The sequence below is a fragment of the Cygnus atratus genome, chromosome 2 (genome assembly GCF_013377495.2).
Source record: "Cygnus atratus isolate AKBS03 ecotype Queensland, Australia chromosome 2, CAtr_DNAZoo_HiC_assembly, whole genome shotgun sequence".
Taxonomy (NCBI): Eukaryota; Metazoa; Chordata; class Aves; order Anseriformes; family Anatidae; genus Cygnus; species Cygnus atratus.
Window position 1 is genome coordinate 93,409,310 of NC_066363.1, and position 17,513 is coordinate 93,426,822.

At 34.4% G+C, this 17,513-nt stretch overlaps 1 long non-coding RNA gene across 10 annotated transcripts in view; it reads right to left on the bottom strand.

Moving 5' to 3' along the window:
- The window catches only part of LOC118249993 (uncharacterized), a 106,291-nt gene that overhangs the window by 60,699 nt on the left and 28,079 nt on the right, over positions 1-17,513 (bottom strand). For all 10 annotated transcript variants that reach the window (XR_007707855.1, XR_007707856.1, XR_004779266.2 and 7 more), the window contains one exon: positions 10,320-10,471. This is a non-coding gene — a long non-coding RNA (uncharacterized LOC118249993). The remainder of the gene's footprint in view (positions 1-10,319; positions 10,472-17,513) is intronic.

Below are 17,513 nucleotides of genomic sequence, written 5' to 3' on the forward strand. Positions count from 1 at the left end.
GAAGGAGGAGTTGTTAAGAAAGAACTTAAGCAAGTTGTAGATCAAGAGTACAGAGTCCAAAGGGAAGTAAGGGGGATGATCAGCGCTAGGAAACATTTAGGACGATACAAAAATGAAGAAAATAAGGCTTTTTTTTTCTAAAGAAGTGAAGGCTGAGGAATAGTATCCTTTTTTTTTTTTTTTCCAACCCTCTGTCAGTATGTCAGTATCAACATCTGCACATGAATTAGCTCCTGAACATCCACATCCAATACATACAAACATAAATCTACTCCAGAAGCCAAGACTGTATATTTGCAAGCTTTATAGTATTGCAACATCCCTGTAGAACTTGGGTCCATACAGCAAGCACAAAAGGCATTTTCCATTTCTTGTTCCAGATCATTCACATTATCTTTTTACCTATATAACAAGTATCTAGTCAAAAGAGAGGATTCTCCTGCTATGATTGATGGTAAAAACTAAGGTACAACCTTACTTTTAATATTGTGTGCAGTTCTGGTCTCCACAATATAAAAAGGATGTTAAGTCACTTGAAACCACCCAAAGGGACAAATTGTCCATATCTGGATGGGAGGGCAACAAAGGTGGTAAAAGGGCTGGAAGGCATGTTGTACAAGGAGAGACTGAGGACTTCTGGATTGTCTAGTCTGGAGAAGAGATGGCCAAGAAGCAACCTCATTGCCCTTTACAGCTTCCTGGGGAGGAGAAGTGGAGAAGGAAGGGCTGGTCTCTTCTCCCTGGTAACCGATGACAGGATGCACAGGAATAGCAAAAAACTGCCCCAGGAGAGGTTCACACTGGATATTAGTAAAAATTTCTTTACCATGAGGGTAGTCAAACAGTGGAACAGGCTTCCTAGAGTGGTGTTTTTTGCTGCAAGTGTGTCAATGTTCAAAAGCCATTTGGACAATGCTTTAAGTTTTGGTGAGCCCCAAAGTGGTCAGGCAGCTGGACTAGATGATCTTTGCAGGTCCCTTCCAACTGAACTATCCTATTCTAGTCTATTCTAGTCTAGTCTAGTCTACTACTCTAATCGGCTGTGAGGGTGGAAGGATATTTAAATTTTGACTAAGAAATATATAAATTTGACTTCTTCCTCCTCGCCACCAGACTCACCTGTTATAGTTTCAAAGCACTATACAGTAACTTAGAAACAAATAAGCAGAAGTTACACAACCATATTTAAAACAAACTCTGATTATCCACTGGTAAACATCAAGTTTAGATGTCTCTGTGTCTCACTTTAAGATACTTTTTAAGAGCACCCGAGGCCAAATCTGATTAGGAAATACTTTTAATCTTACAAATAGTTTTAACTTTATTTAGTCTAAAATAAATTATGAAATTATGCCCTCTCTCTTCTTATTGCATGTATTTTCTTTTCTGCCAGAAAAAAAAAGAAAACAAAATCATCTACATATCCTGTACTATTGATTATAAAGATGAGAATATAAATCTTACTTAATACAGTAATAGCAGAATAAATATGCAATGCCTTTGATTAAAAAAGTCTCATGTTAAAAAAATCTATAAATAATTTCTAACAAAATTAAGATAAGGCTAATAGTAGCACAGGGCATGTCATCCCCTGAGTCTGATCTAATTCCTGACATTTTCTTTTTACATTAAAGGTAAATTTCTTACATGAGTCAAATCACGAGGATACATCTGAGTTAAGATTTTAAATAAAGTTGAAAATAAAAGATATGAAAATGCAACGCACAAGATTTTTTCAAGTAAAAGCTGCAGGATTAGTAATTTTAGTGATAACACTTACAAATACTGATATTATACAGGTCATAAGTACAAAAACATGATGAAATGTACATATTTTTGCTCCACTACAAACTAATGAACACTATATATATTTTTTCTGGTAGTTTCTACTGGATAGTACAGCTTCATACTTAACAGCAATCACTTGAGATTTTTGTATCCAAAATAATTTATAAAACTAATTCTTACACTTTTATTTATTTATTTATTTGTCAGATGCACATGTATCTAATTTGTATATAAAGTTGCTAAGGGGAAAACCTCCCACATCATCATTTTTCAGAAATGTATTTTCACTCAGATAACTCATCTGGGAAGACTGAAATCTAACTGATTACCTCAGCAAGTATGAACGTGTTCACTTAAATCAGATATGAAATAGTATCTGTGTGTTCCTTCTATAAAATCAAAAGTGAAATAAGATTATTATACTACATAGGTGGAAACAAATTTGTTAAACATGAGGAGTTTATAATGTTGAGGATAAAAAAAAATATATAGGACTACAAAACATGTTTATGCCGATTCTTAGTTAAATAAAATTCATTACACTTGGTATCTATGACTCACTCCTTTGGAAACATATTCCCTGAATATGTGAAACTGGTGGTCACTGAATACTAATCATGTACTAAAATCAGTACTTAGACACTGTTACTTGACACATTTTGAATTTTTAATTTTTACTTATTTTAGAAATTGAATTTTAAAAAAATAATTGTACAAGCAATGCCTCTGCAAATATGTAGTATTTCCTACACATCTAGGGAATCATGAGATGTGCTTATTAAAAAATGAAACGGATTAACAAAACAGGTGAAAACATGTTTTAATAAACATATCTTAAAAACTAGTAAATGGTGGAAGATCTTGCCAAATATTGAAGGTTTTTAGGGCAGCTTTTGAAACTTAGATGCAAATCAACCAACTATGCATGTTTGGTAGAGATCTGGCTCTTACCATAGAAAAACCTTCAATGTTCAGCATGTTTGGTAATAACAGACTGATTTTGTAATAAATGTTACATTCATAATGAAACAAATGCATTTGAATATTGCTGTCCTGTCGGGCTGAAAAATAACAAAAACAAAGACAGATGAGTACCATGAAGTTATGAATCACAGACTAAAGAAATAATCATTTTCTAGTGTCATCTACCTTCGATTCTCAAGGTCATTATGAACAAGAGTTCATTAATTGATACCATTGTACATGTTTTGTTACTTCTTTTTGTTTTACAGACAGCAGAGAGTAAATAGCTGAGGGCACTCTAACATTTTTCTGTGAAAACAATAATAATTAAGGAAAAAATTTACACTAATATTAAATATTTTTTGACTTTTTCTACCTGGGGTCAAAACAGTTCTTTAGAATTAATGTCCCTGGTATCACCCTTTGCTGTACAGAGCAACCTCAGAGCACACAAACTAGACTTCTCTCAGATGAAACTAAGTTGGAATATTAATTCCAAAAATGCACCCAATATACTACAGATGCCAGTGGGCATTCAGTCCAGGGGACACATTAGACCCAGCCCCTACTCTTCAAAACACATATATAACATGGACTCTGTGTTCTTGGCACTAATAACTGTTTCACATCACAAGACTATTCCTATTGTGATGAACTGACTGGCAATATGGTCCTAGTGTCTGTCTACCTACCATAACTGGCAAGACTGCTTCACACCACAGGATTTTGAAATCTTACTACCAAGTTCAAAATAAGCCGCCACAGAGATCCTTACTAGTGTAGTTCCATTATGCACTTGAAGCCTCTAAGAAACAGATTGTTGGTGCTCTGTTCCAAGAGGTGGACACATACAAATCCATCAAGTTCTGATGCCATGTATTCACTATGTTTGTGGTAAAACAGCTCCAGCAGAAAACAAAAATAAAAACTAATACAAACAAACAAACAAAAAATCACTTAATTTCCAATAGTCACTAGTGTGCTTCTTGTATGAAAGAAACCTCAACTGCCTCTTAGAACACACCAATAGTAATTCCTTCAGTAGCAACTATCATATTTGATCTAGTACAGGCTAAAAGACAGGCAAAACCAGCATAAGGCAGCTGTTCAGATGAGTTCAGCTGTAGATGGAAACTTATCTGGGACAAAATAGTGTTGTCTACTTCAAGTTAGAATAAGTTGACTGAGGATACCTTAACTAAATAAAATGTCCTACTTAGAATTTGTAGGCAGATAAGTCATATGATTGTTTCAATATATCTACATTTGCAATATTCATTTTCTGATAACATTTCTTGCACTATTATCAATTAGCTTTAATTACACAGGCAAAGATATATTTTTAAAAAGTGAACACTCTCCAGCAAAATTCTGGGGGAAAAGAAGCTGAGAGTTTCCATGACTTCCTCAATGATACAGTAAATCAGTTGTTCGAGTGAGAATAGAGATCATATTTTCTGAGCTCTAAATCTGCAAATTTAATCATGCAATTATTTTTATTCTCTGTTTAAGTGTAATTATCACTGGCTATGGAAAAATACTTTACCAAAACAGATTGGAGAGTAATCACCAAGGAAGAAAATAAACTTGTAGTTGGTTTCTGAATTAATGAAAGGAAAAGTTTAATATATATGCCTGGAAAATATCTAGCACACTTAAACAAGATCCATGTGAAATATATCCAACCGTCAAAAAATGAAGGCAATTAGCAGCAATTATAGAGTTTCTTTCCCAAAACTATGTATCGTAAATCCTTTTAATCAGGGAAAGCACCAATAACATCAAGCCACTCTGTGTCTGAACAGGAAGCCTAGTATGTAAGAACACTTTGCTCTTAATTAACTTTTGGATACCACTTTTTGCAGATTATTATCGGCAGAGGTGCTGCATAGAGGAAACTATGTATTTTAGATTCCAATTAAAGGATTAATTGTATTTTTAAGTGCAATATGGTAATAAGACATAATGGTTGTTTGCTGGAGGTATACTGTACTTAATAGGCTGGTGGATTAAACAGTCTCTGCATTAAAAGGAATTATTGTATTTGTCATAAATACCTTTGGGGATAAATTTGCTTTCAACTGCTGGAGGAATTCTTTGATACAAAACATGAAGGATTACATGAAGGTGACTGGAGAGGTAGTCTGCATCTGTCAGGTGTGCTCCTGATCACAGGCCAAGAAAACTTACAAAGTAACCTGGGGCACATTACATTTAGAAACTGAGCCCTGTTATCAAAAATCAAAGAATCTAGTGTAGTTGAATGTTTTGTATCTTGAAAGGAGAAGGGAAGAAGTAATGCATTTGGAATTTACTGTGTTTCTGTACTAGCTGCACTTTTTCTACTGGGCTCACTAACCCTTCAGTTAGAGGGCAACTGTGTTTACAGCAATATCTGCTACTGTAATGTGAAAATGAAGCAGCAAGGTTAAGTTCTCAGTTTTTTAACTCAGGCCCCAAGCCATGACCACAAAGGGCAAATTAAGGGAAGGAAAAAAAAAAGAACAAAAACTAAGGACCTCTCCAGAGTAAATACTTTTCATCTGCTGCTTCAAGACTTGGTAGTTTCATATGAATTATTTTTCATGGGAATTTTTCAATCTGCTATAACCCCACCCACCCTTTCATGTTGGATATGGTTGGTAATTGTGCAAGGGCATGGGTGGGGGAAAAATTGCTACTGTGATTTTAGAGTAATTTACTTTCTAGAGATTGAAAGCCTACCTTTTTAACAAATGTATAATATAGAGTAAGCCTTTTCCTGTAAAAACTGATGCTAACTTGGTGTACCTTGTTTAAACAAGTGCAGAAACTGGAAGTTCACATTGCTCTAAAATTGTATGAGACCTAAGGAGGGAAAGAGTAAGGTCAGAGGGGAGCTTAGCTTTGATTTGGATAAGGGTGTAGGACTAGACTACAGGATGACCACATTATGTGACAAATGTGCACACATAGCAGTATAATGTCAAGGAGAAGGAGAAGGGGATAACCAAACTTAAAGAGATCCCATAAGAAGAAAGCAAAACAACTTTTGTAAACTGGGATGAAGTCTGGAGCCACAGAGGAGGAAATATGAAAGAGCATAATACAAGAGAAAATATATTTAGACTGTCATTGGCAGCTCTATAAAAATATGTGAACAGACTTGTGAACAAAATTATTTAATTTAGGTTTAGTACCTGTGTACAAGTTATACTGTCAGTTTTCAAAATAAATTTTCCAGCAGTCCTCTAGATGTTGAAAACATCTAAGTCCCTCAGCCTCTTAAAATGCTACAGGATGAAGAGAAATCAAGAAAGAAAGTTACCGGAGAGAGCACAGATTTAGAAGAGCAACACTAATCCCACAACATTCTCCTTTAAAGAAATCTCTCCTCAGTATAACGGAGACACTTTCTTTCCTGTTACAAGAGATCCTTTAGTCCTCAGCCCTCATGACAGAAGCTTCACTTAAGGATGATTGCATTTGGAAATCATCAGGAAAGCTCCCCATTTATTTGCTTGTTTCATGAAACTTTAAAGTCTTTTTAATGTTGAAATAAGCTCAGCAAAGAAAAAAGTCTGTGAGGCAAGGTCCAAACAAAAGGTTTAATAGGCCTTGATGAATGATGCTATTCATGTTTTTTCAAAAGTTCTAGATCTTTTTTAGATGGAACTAGATCACACAAGCATTTTTCACTTGTGAGTTTCTCCAAGTATTTTCCCTATGAAGTTGAAAAAAAAAAAAAGTGTAGAATTTCTGTTACAATCCTATTTTGAGTCCTACAGCTGTTTGTTGTCAAGATATACACACAAAATGCTACCATGCTTCAAGATATAATTTACATAGTACTGCTGTCTTACATGGAAATTACTAGAATTCTAGTTTCATAAGGTATTATGTTAATTAAAATGTAGTTTATATGTGTATGAAGTCCACCACAACCAAACCCTTAAAAATCCTAATGCAATAAGCTAAAAAATCAATGAAGTGTGAATAAAAGTTGATGTCTGTATTCTTTAAACATTATAGTAATTCATAGAACACCAATACTGGAAGATAGAAGAAATATAATTTGTTTTCTGAACAGTTTAAAAATAAACTCCGTGCCAGGACAAATTATAAGTCTATTTCCCATTCTGACTTTTTTGTTGTTGTTGTCTGAAAGTTTTAGCAAAGGAAAGTTTAAAGTAATCAAAATAAAAGGCCAACTGGGTATTTATTGACAGTCAAGGTCGGCTTGTCAGTGCAAGTCAGTTTTTCAGAATCTTAAGCCAGTGAGACAAATAAAGAGGAGTCTGCTAAGATAGTTATTCCTGAACCCAATTAAAGACAATGAGGTTCTTTCAGCTTATCCCATTATAACCTTCAGTAAACCACCACCTAATTTTTTTTTATTACAATTATTTGTGTAAATGCTAGCTCATAGACAATTAGTGTTCTCTGTAGGAGCTCACATGAAATACTGGACTGGCTTTGTAGAACAGCATTGCATAAAAGTTAAATGGCTTTAGGAGTAAAGGAACTTAGTATGGTTTTCTGAATCAATTCAACATGCCCTAAAATTCCAACTGGCTAGTTTTGGAGAATAAAAAAAAAAAAGCCAAAAAAAAAAAAAGCGTGTCTGACTTGTAATTTTTAGTGGCTTCAGAGTGGAGCTAGTGGTAAATCTGATTATGCTGAAAACTTATTTGCAGTCTTTGGTACTGAACAATTACATTGTTCTGCAGTGCTGGGGAAGATTTTTTTTAGTTTCAGAACTAAAATATCTTTATCTATTTCAAATTCTTCGTGTTCTCCCTAGTAATGACAATTGCTTCAGTGCATTGGCTGGACTGACTCCCAGTTTTAAGATTTAGTATATTTGTTTTCTCCTTTGTATTCACATGGTCTATGGGAGGTTCTGGAGGATTTTCTAAAGGTTTTGCAGAGAACACTTTCCTGTAGCTAATCTATATTTTTACACTCTTCTTCATTATATATTAAACATTGCTTGCTAATTATTCATCTTCATCAGGAAATCTGACTGATTTGGAATCCCTGGAACAAGTGATAGTTCAGCATAGGAAATTATTTATATTTTCATATTAGTTGGTCTCAGATAACAGGAATACAGAGGAATGACCTCCTGAATCATATATGGACCTTTACCCATTTTGTCCCATCTTTTGACAATGGTAAACCAGACAACAGAGATGTTTGACTTTGTTCATATCCCATAATCTGTGGTTTAGGGACATTTTTGCTGATTGCCAGTTTGCCTATACCAAAATCAGATGTCCATACCTACCCTTCTACAGAATGATCAATAGATCTCTGAATTCTCCACTGGAGTTCTTTTTAAGGACTGGCTTCTAGCTTGACACTTTCTTTGTAATAGTCAGATCAGTTTAAGAAATACATATATCATATCAGTAGCATTTATTTTAAAATGCAAATTCTTTTTGAACTCTTTGATTAATTCCATTTATTCTAGTAATATTTTATTATTCATATACCTAGTTTGATCTAAAAACTCTTTCTCAAATTCTTCATCCTGAGATAATTTCTATATTTCATTTCATAGAAAAAGAAAAAAAAAAAGACATGGATAAAACATGGATATAGAAATTCTGTGAACTCCATCTTAGTGAATGTCAATGAAGATGACTCAACTTTTATGCTGTGGTCTGACTGTCCTAAAGGAATTCAGAACACAGTCTAGGTGATTCTTTGTCTCTTCAATTCAGTAAGACTTAAAGAGAGTAAAGACAAGTCAATACAAATGTTTGGAATTCTTCTCTATACTACTGGATTTCAAATTAGTGGAAATGTTTTTTTTTCCATTAATTCTTTCATGTCATTACACAGATGATTGTCTGTTCTTGTGCATATCTGAGAACTGTAGCAAATAGTATGCATCTGATTCAGACGAGAGCATACTGACTACATTCAGTTTAAAACATAAATATTCACAAATGTGAAATGAATTTCACCTGGGGTAAGGTCTCAGTGGACAAGCACTTGAGAAGGAAAAAATAGTTAAAACCTGCAGTATAACTGGCTCCTCAAGATGTGAAGACCACACAGGTGACTCAACCCTTTGCCATCAGGAGTCTGTCTTTGGCACTGGGGGAGGGAGGAGGCTGGTGAAAAAAGAGTGTGGTCATTATGTAGCCCTGGCTACTGGGTAGATTTAAAGATCAAAGAACTACCACATAGATTCTGCTACTCAAAATGAATTCAATTTCTTGTTACAGGGGTTCTTGTGTATCAAGAATGCAATAACAGAGGCACTTAACCTGTTTTGGTATGTTTTTTGTGTAGTTTTTCATCTCCACTTTATGAGTTCAACCCAATCCACATCTACAAATACCAGAGCTCTAGTTGACAAGTGAGGTAGAGAATAATGCCAAGTTTAGCATTTGAGGTAGTCCCCAAGATTAAAAAAAAAAAAACAAAACAACAACAACAAAAAAACATTCCTACATTTGTAGCTATTAAAATCTGGCATACCCTTTAGAGCTAAAGCTGAAAATATTTCTATAAAAGATGACAGTACTGACAAAAACAAACAAACAAACAAACAAAAAAACATACAAACATGGAGTCATAAGAACAGATTATGTATATGTATTTTATGTATGATACGTATAAATACTATTGCCGGTGTAACAAGATTATTACAGAAGTCATCAAAATATGCTCCCTTTCCTCCTGTGAATTGAGAACTTCATACTAATGCAACTACTTTCTCCAAGTATTAGAAAAAAGATCTTATACCAAAAAAACAGACAAGCTAAAAGTCTGTGATGCTGGCACATAATTCGAAAAGGATCTAACAAACAACAAGTTTTAATAACTAGTCACACAAAAAGCCAGAGTAGGACAGAATAGATCTATTTTTTGAATTCTTGCACCCTGCTGCCTATGCTGCTTTAATTCATCTCTCTGTTGTGTATTCTGATAGTATATTTTATACAGTCACAAGAAAAAAAAATCTATAGTGACTATTTAAGAGCAGCTGTTTAATATTTTGTTTTATCTACATGTCATTTAAGGCATACTTCTCATCACACTGCCAATATTTCATTCAAACTAGAGTCTTTTACAAGTGAGAGTGACATCAGCCTGAGATTAATTTTTTTCCAGATTGAAGTTGCCCTGAGGTCTTCTGCTTCTTCATAGTGCTAAGTGCGTGTGACAAAGAAGACATAAAGAAAGTGAATGCATTACACAAAAGGATGTGGCACACCAAATTGTTTGTGACAGTTATTGCTTGACCAGCAAAAAAGTTTCCAGCAAAAAAAGTGACCATCCCAATAATTGTGCCCATTAGCCAATACCATTTGAACTTTTTACAGTACAGAGCTTTCATATCTACCAGAAGTTTTATAATATTATTTCCCATTTTGGACAAAGAGTTAACAATATTTAAAGGGGCATGTCCTTTTTCCTCTTTTTACAACATATTTTAATCTTCCCACACCCATCTCACTTCTACAGGGAGCCTAGTTCTTTAGGGCTTCAGTCCACATTGAGGACTAAAAGTCAAGATGGCACTGAGATTTCAAGGACTCCCCTTCTATCCCTGCCTCTGTGGTTCTTACCTTAACCATTCCATTCCTTATACTGACAAACATTTCCCAGTCTTCCAATAGCTTTGTTTAGCTCCAGCACTAGTCCAGGCAATGCTTGGTGCACTGTGGCAGACTAGAAAGAAAACATGGACTCTTCCTTCCATAACTGGAGCTAGGAAGTCCTGCAGGGAAAATCAAGAGGGGAGCCAAGGATGAGGCATATAGTGGAGCTGAGTGGCCCAAACCTCCCCAGGTAGTATGAAAAACTATTTGTATGGACGGATAGTGCAATTGCTGTGTGCAAGCAATTAAGCAGTCTGGTGTTATTTTATAATATATACATCTTGAATCACATTACTCTCATGGTGTTTGATATCAGTCATGTCATTGGCACCTGTCACTAATGACCATTGAAATATTTATAGTGAAGTGGCAGATGCAATACCAATCAGATGTGGTTCAGAAAGAGAACATGCAGCCATCTAAGCAATATTTAGATGCTGATATAGACTGTGATAAGATGAAGCATGAATGTTGAAAGTGCTGAAGGCTAAAGCAGAAGATGCTGAAGGATTGGTGGTGCTGTGTGTGCAATAAAGATGATTTTTCTGCTTAAGTCAGTACAGTTATCTGTATGTTCACCAAAACTGATTATCATGGTTATGATTCAGGCAGTTTATCCATATTTACTGGGTACTTTTTTCACCCAAAATGCAACTATGTGCTAAAAATTACTTCAGTCAATGAAAGAAAGGCAAGGGGAACTGTGAAAAAATAAAATCAAATCCTCCCTTGCTATTCTATAGCAATAGACTGTCCAACAATTAAGCTTGAAGTGATTATTTCCTTAAGAATATATCCCTGCAATTTGTTAAAAAGATATGAATAATTAAGGTGACAATGAAATATTTCACTTCTAGACAAATTAAATGTTTTGTCTGAGACAAAATGTATGTATTACTTCCCATCTCTGTGTTCCCGTGAGAAAAATGAGAGAAAATCACTTCACATTGGTCCAAAATTGATTTTTTCCACAATTTTTCAGGTCAGCCAATGAAGTGAAAAATCAATTCTTCACACAGCTTTAATTCAAGCCCTTCTTGAATATGGAATTATTACTTTCCTCATGAGCATTTTCCATGGCATTCCTCACCACATAAATTAATTTATCTTAATTTGGCATAGATTAATTAATTTATCTTCATGATACTTTTGTAAAAGAACTGGTATTGCTATTTCAATTTTATATAAGAGAAGTTGAGGTATAGTTAGATTACAGAGTAAAAATTGTACCTTTGGTTGCACCCCACAACTAAAATCTAATTTAATAGAGTAGTTAGCTGTTGTGTTAAATATACAGCTCAGAGTATAGACTAGTTAAATGGTCAAAAATGGCCACACTTCCCACAAACATCAGCTGTCTCTATGTTTCTGCAGTGCCTTTGTGTACAAGATAGCAGTTTCTTATTGGATGCTCCTCAGGAATATAGATGATGATTAGCTGTGGAAAAATGTAGTTTATAAAGACTATCACACAGGAACAAGCTCAAAAACACAACAGAGTCAGAAACACTTAAAAATAGTAATAAATATATATATATAAATATAATATTTACTTCTAACCATAAAATCTTCATACAGGGTGGGATTCTGCCATATTCAATTAGTAGTGAGGCTACCGTACTCTGCTACAATACGGAAAACATCAAAATTGGCTGCCAGAAAACAAAAACTACACAATGGGGAATGCAGGATGAGACCATGAATATTTAGATCATGAAGACCACAATGATAAGGATTAATAACACGTTTGAAAACATATCTGCACACAGATACAACCATGACATTCCACTGACGGTATTGCAGGCTCAATGAAATGTCAAATATGGCCTACATTGTCCTTCTCCTTTCACATATTTTTAAATAAGGCCACGGGATATTATGTGAGATACAAAACATCAATGCACTTAAAATTGTATGGGCAAAAATCCTGTATCTTTGTATCACTCCATTAAAGTGAAGTTAAACTTTGTGATTTGTCAGCCTGAACATCTTCTTTAAGTCTCATTACAGGGCAAAGTAAAGTGATTTTCATTTCTGAGATGTGATTAAACACACATTCACATACTGACTGAGGTATAGAACCTTTTATTGAGAAAAAATAGACTAGTTGGCAGTATAGTGCTACAGTATGACACTCTGTGAGACCATTACATTTAATCCTTCCTTCAGACTCACTCCAGGGGTGATTTCAATTAAATTTGTTCAAAATTTATCAGTTTCCCGCATGTAGGCATAAATGATTCAAAGGCACTTATACATTCACTGAGCAGAATGTATTGAAGGGTACGTATTATTGTTATAACTTTTTGCACTTTTTTCATAAATTTACCTAACAGGAGCTTTTATTATTCAAAACTCTTGTACTCGGTGTTAAAGGTACTTGGTGTTCATTCAGAAATAAAATCTATTTTTCTATGCAAATTTTCAGAATACTCAGCCATCAAAACTGCCCTTTTCTTTGGCATGCTGTTATAGCTATTTCCTTGCAGAAACATAATGGCATTTAGCTTACTGATGACTTGGAAAGCCATCCTCTGTCCACTGCTACAGGACATGACATTGTTGATTCTGACACAGTTTTCAGGAAACATGATGGTGTCTGTGTGTGGAGCTCATCACGATTTCTTTATTTTCTCAATTATCATCATGGGAGATGTGCTTTTACACTAAACAAATACATCAGTGGTGAGAAGACAAACAAGTAAAACAGCACAAGCATTTCAGAGATAGCATTAGATAAGAGGGTAAGCACTTAGTTCACAATAAATGTGTTTGCTCTTATCTATCTACAAGAACCTATTAGACATCTTTGTGCCCTGAAGAATTTATCTGCAGGAATGCATTGTGTAGGGTCTTTGCTTCTAAATGTGTATCTCTATCTGAAAGTACTGGTAGTATATTTACTTATATGCCTGTTTAGAGACGACAACTTCATGTATTTCTCAAATCTTTCAAAGACTGTGTTAAATCTACTTTTGGTTTTGGTTGCTTCTCATGTCTGCCAAATGGAAAATGTAGAGAAGAAAACTAAGTAATTATGATACGAAATGGTCTGAGTAAATAACCTCTCCAGATTATGTAAGTTAAATGTTTTAGCAGGAGGGGAAAAAGATCATCAAGTTGGTAGAAAATACAAATTCCTTCTTTTGTGTGTGTATGTATGTATGTGTGTGTGTGGATGAGCGCACGTGTGTGAACGTCTCTGGATGTAGCCGAAGGCTCACTTGTTAGCAAGCTGTAAGGATTAAACATTACATTGTACTCATCACCTCCTGAAATCTGCAAGTCTTCCTCCTACAGAATAGCACTTACTCAATGGCTAACCAACCCACTTCAATAAGATTGCTTATTAAATAAACTATCATTCAGACTGAGTGGGAGTGGCAGACCGGATTAGCATAGTAAACATTTTTTTTGAATTACCTGCTATAATTCAATCTTTTATGCTTTTGTTCTGATTTCTTTTCATCATTATGAACTCAGGGAGAACACGGAGCATTTCTTAAATTGTGCTATATAGCTTTCTTTCAAATAACTTTGCACTGTATTTTAAAGACAACATCAGATGTCATCTTCTGCTTCATATATGAGCCATAAACCTCCATGCATGGCCTGTCTAGCTAAAGCTGGCATCTTGGGGACACTTTCTGTACTCCCTCCACCAGGGAGCAGGGCAGGATAGTGCCTTCAGACAGTAAAGTGGTTCCTCCCTAATGCTGGCAGGATAGTCACAGAAAATTATTCTGCATTCATCTATCAATCTACTCTGAAAGTCAAAGTCACTTAAAATAAAATGAAAGAGCAGCATTAATAGAAACAATAAAAATTCAAGGTAGCACATACAAGGACGAGAAGTAGAAATCACCAGTTTGCTCTTTTTTTCTAGAAACTAGAACTACAGTACTCAGTTCACTGTATCGTTTTACTTATTTCATGCGGTAATTCCTGCAGAAGACTAATGATGTTAGTACTCTAGCTTTTATTCTGCAGCAGACACAGCTACAGTTGTAATTTATTTTCATTAATTCGGTCTTGGCTGGCATTATATTAAAAAACACAGCTTTACATAATTTGTTTGTACAGTGACTAGCACTAGGGAGTATTGGCCCATGACTTGAGCTTCTAAGAATGACAGTAATGAAGATGATTCCCAAAGGAAGGTCTGCTTGGCAACTTTCAGACCTAAGACAATAAATTTTTCTACCTTCTTTGGAGATAGAAACCATAGGAAGAATAGGTGGTGCAACTGCTGCATATTTTTTTTATATAGCTGAGAAGTTTCCTGGAATAAGCACAGAGAAATATTTCTTGGTCTGATGATTATTAATATAAAATAAGCTAGTAGATTGAGTAAGTGCTTTCTGGTCTTTACTGAAGTCATATTCTAAACCATCTGAAAATTAAGCCTCATGATTTTTTTTTACCTTTGTATTTTTTAATAGTTTAGATTACAAAAGTCTGCTTTTTTTTTTTTGACAAGATACTCAAAAATGGTATCTGCAGTAACTATTACTTGCTTATTTCAACACTTCATCTATTCATTGTGGCCTTGGATTCACAATTTATGACAAAAATAACTTTATTAAAAAATTAGATTTCAGAACAAATATATTTAAACTTGAAATTGGGAGAAAGCTTTATTTGTACAAAATATGAAAATTCTGTATTCTTAATTTTTTAATAAAGTAAATTAAACAGTGAACATTAATATTAGAACCTACGTTTTTTGTTTTTGTTTTTGTTTTTTCACAAGAAAATGTGATTTCTAAGAACTTTGGGGCAACCATTTTTCACAAACATTTGAAATAAAATTCTAGCCACTTTTACCTTACAAATTTCAAAGAAACTGACTGTTCTAATCTAAAAAAAAAAAAAAATAAATATTTTCAGGTCATATTTGCAAAATGCATGAGGTTTAAAGCCCCACAGTGTATTACCATCCAAGAGGTGCTTTGTGTTGTGACAAGATGTAAGACTTCTATGAGAGCCCTGTGTTAACTCGCCTGTGCTTCTGTGCACTGAAGCTAAACAAATTAGGTATTTCACAGGGTAGATAAGTAGAGTCCTTGATTTTAATACCTTAGTATATGAATGTAAATACTGGAACTGGAATAAGGGAAGCAGGAAGAGAAATAAATCTTAAAGGGAAAAACAGTTGTCTTTATACCCTGCAGGCAAACCTCTCTGCTATTTTTATATATATATATATATATATGTATATATATATATATTTTCTGGTAAGGAAATTATTTCAAATGCTTCAGCAAGAAAATTATCTAAGCTAATCAATCCTAGACCACAAGTGTAGGGGGAAGAAGGGATTGATGAGAATGCATTTATATGGGTCCATAAATGTGCCTGGACCTTCATGAAGCACCAAGAATAAATAGGTCCTTGTTTCAAGAGAGTTCACAACTAATGACAACAGCTTACATATCCACTTACTATTTGACAGGCTAAAACTCATCCTGCCATAACATAACATCATCTGTATCACTCCTCCTTCCTAACACCCCACTTTAAAGAATCACATTTTAAAGCTGGTTCAATGTATTAAATGTGTTAGGGCAACTTCCACAGTTTACTACAGAGTGGTCATATGGATGGTATTGAATAGACAGCACAGAACGAATATAATGTGTTGAAATACTGAAATCACATCAATGATTATTCTTAGACATATTTTATATGTCTTTGCTCTTCCCTCTGTGCTGTTGTTTTTTGTTTGTTTGTTTTGTTTTGTTTCTGTTTTTGTTTTGTTTCGTTTTGTTTACAATGGAATTTTGGACTGAAAAATTTGAAATCATATTCTAGTGGGCTTTGTACTTCCTACAAAAGCCTGTGTTGCTAAACCTGTTATAAATGTCATTGGAGCTTTCTTACCAAGTAGAAACTGTTATATGACTTGCACTAACCATTTTTCCCTCAAAGGGAATAGAAGGATTTTGATTAAATGAATTTTCTGAAATGTACTTAAATTTTATTTACTTATCTCTTTTACTTCTTTTCAAATATTTAAATGTTACTCTCTATTTTTTTCTGGAAGTGATATACAGCATGTACCTCCCACTACCTGCATCCTACATATTCTGAAATGCTCTTGACATATAAAAACAGACACTCTTACTGCCCTCCTTCAATTAAAAAGTACAGGATGTAGAAGAGAACACATTGCATGTAGCCTCACAATATAATTAGAGCGAAGACAGATACAATAAAACAATGTTTGATGCAGACATCAGAACACAGATCTTAAGTGTCTAGTCAGAACAATGGGTAAAATGTTATAATCAAATTAAATAACATATTTTGTTATCATATGCACTTTCTTCTCAGGAAGTAAAATAATTTATCTTACGTCTTTGCAGTCATTCAACACAATAACTTTAAAGAATTTCCCCTTATCCCAGGTGTTCATAATAGGATTTATATGCCTTGGTTAAATACGTAATGTGGTGTTATATCAGAAAATATTAGGCATGTGGAGAAGTTGAGGGATGCTAATGTTTTAAGGCAGACAAACATAGATTTTGCTGACAGAGAAGGTATTGGATTGAATGGTGACAAACCAAAGGCTGGTCTGGTTCAGCTCCTTGGATGTTCTATAAACGGTTTTGGTAAAAATATAGGTTTGATAGTAAAGCATCTGATGATACAAAATGATAAAACATCTACACAGTAGACAATCTTTTACTTTTGTGCTTGCATTGCTCATTTCCCTGCCTGGCAAATTTGGAGCATTGTAAAACTAATGGAAAAAGGATGAAAGTAAATGGGTTCGGTTAATATGGATGCTTTTGCACACAGCACTATGTGTTGTGCACACAGAATTAATCTGAAATGCTGCTGGCTATTTCGGTCATGTATGTTCAGAAAAGCTGAATTTAAGCCAGAACACAAAATCCACAATGATGAGAGGATCAATCCCTAAATTGTAACATGAGACCAAGAGAGCATGGGACATTATGCTAGCAAAGGGAGGGCTGAACAGGAAACAAATATTTAATATACATGCATACTTATGTTCCGAATTACATTTTCTAGGCATATTTGTCTTTTGCTTATTTTATTTTCACACTTTTTTTTTTTTAAATCCTCCTTCCAAAAGTCAAACACAAGGCTAACACTAAAATCTCTTTACAGGATAGTCCAGTTCTGTTG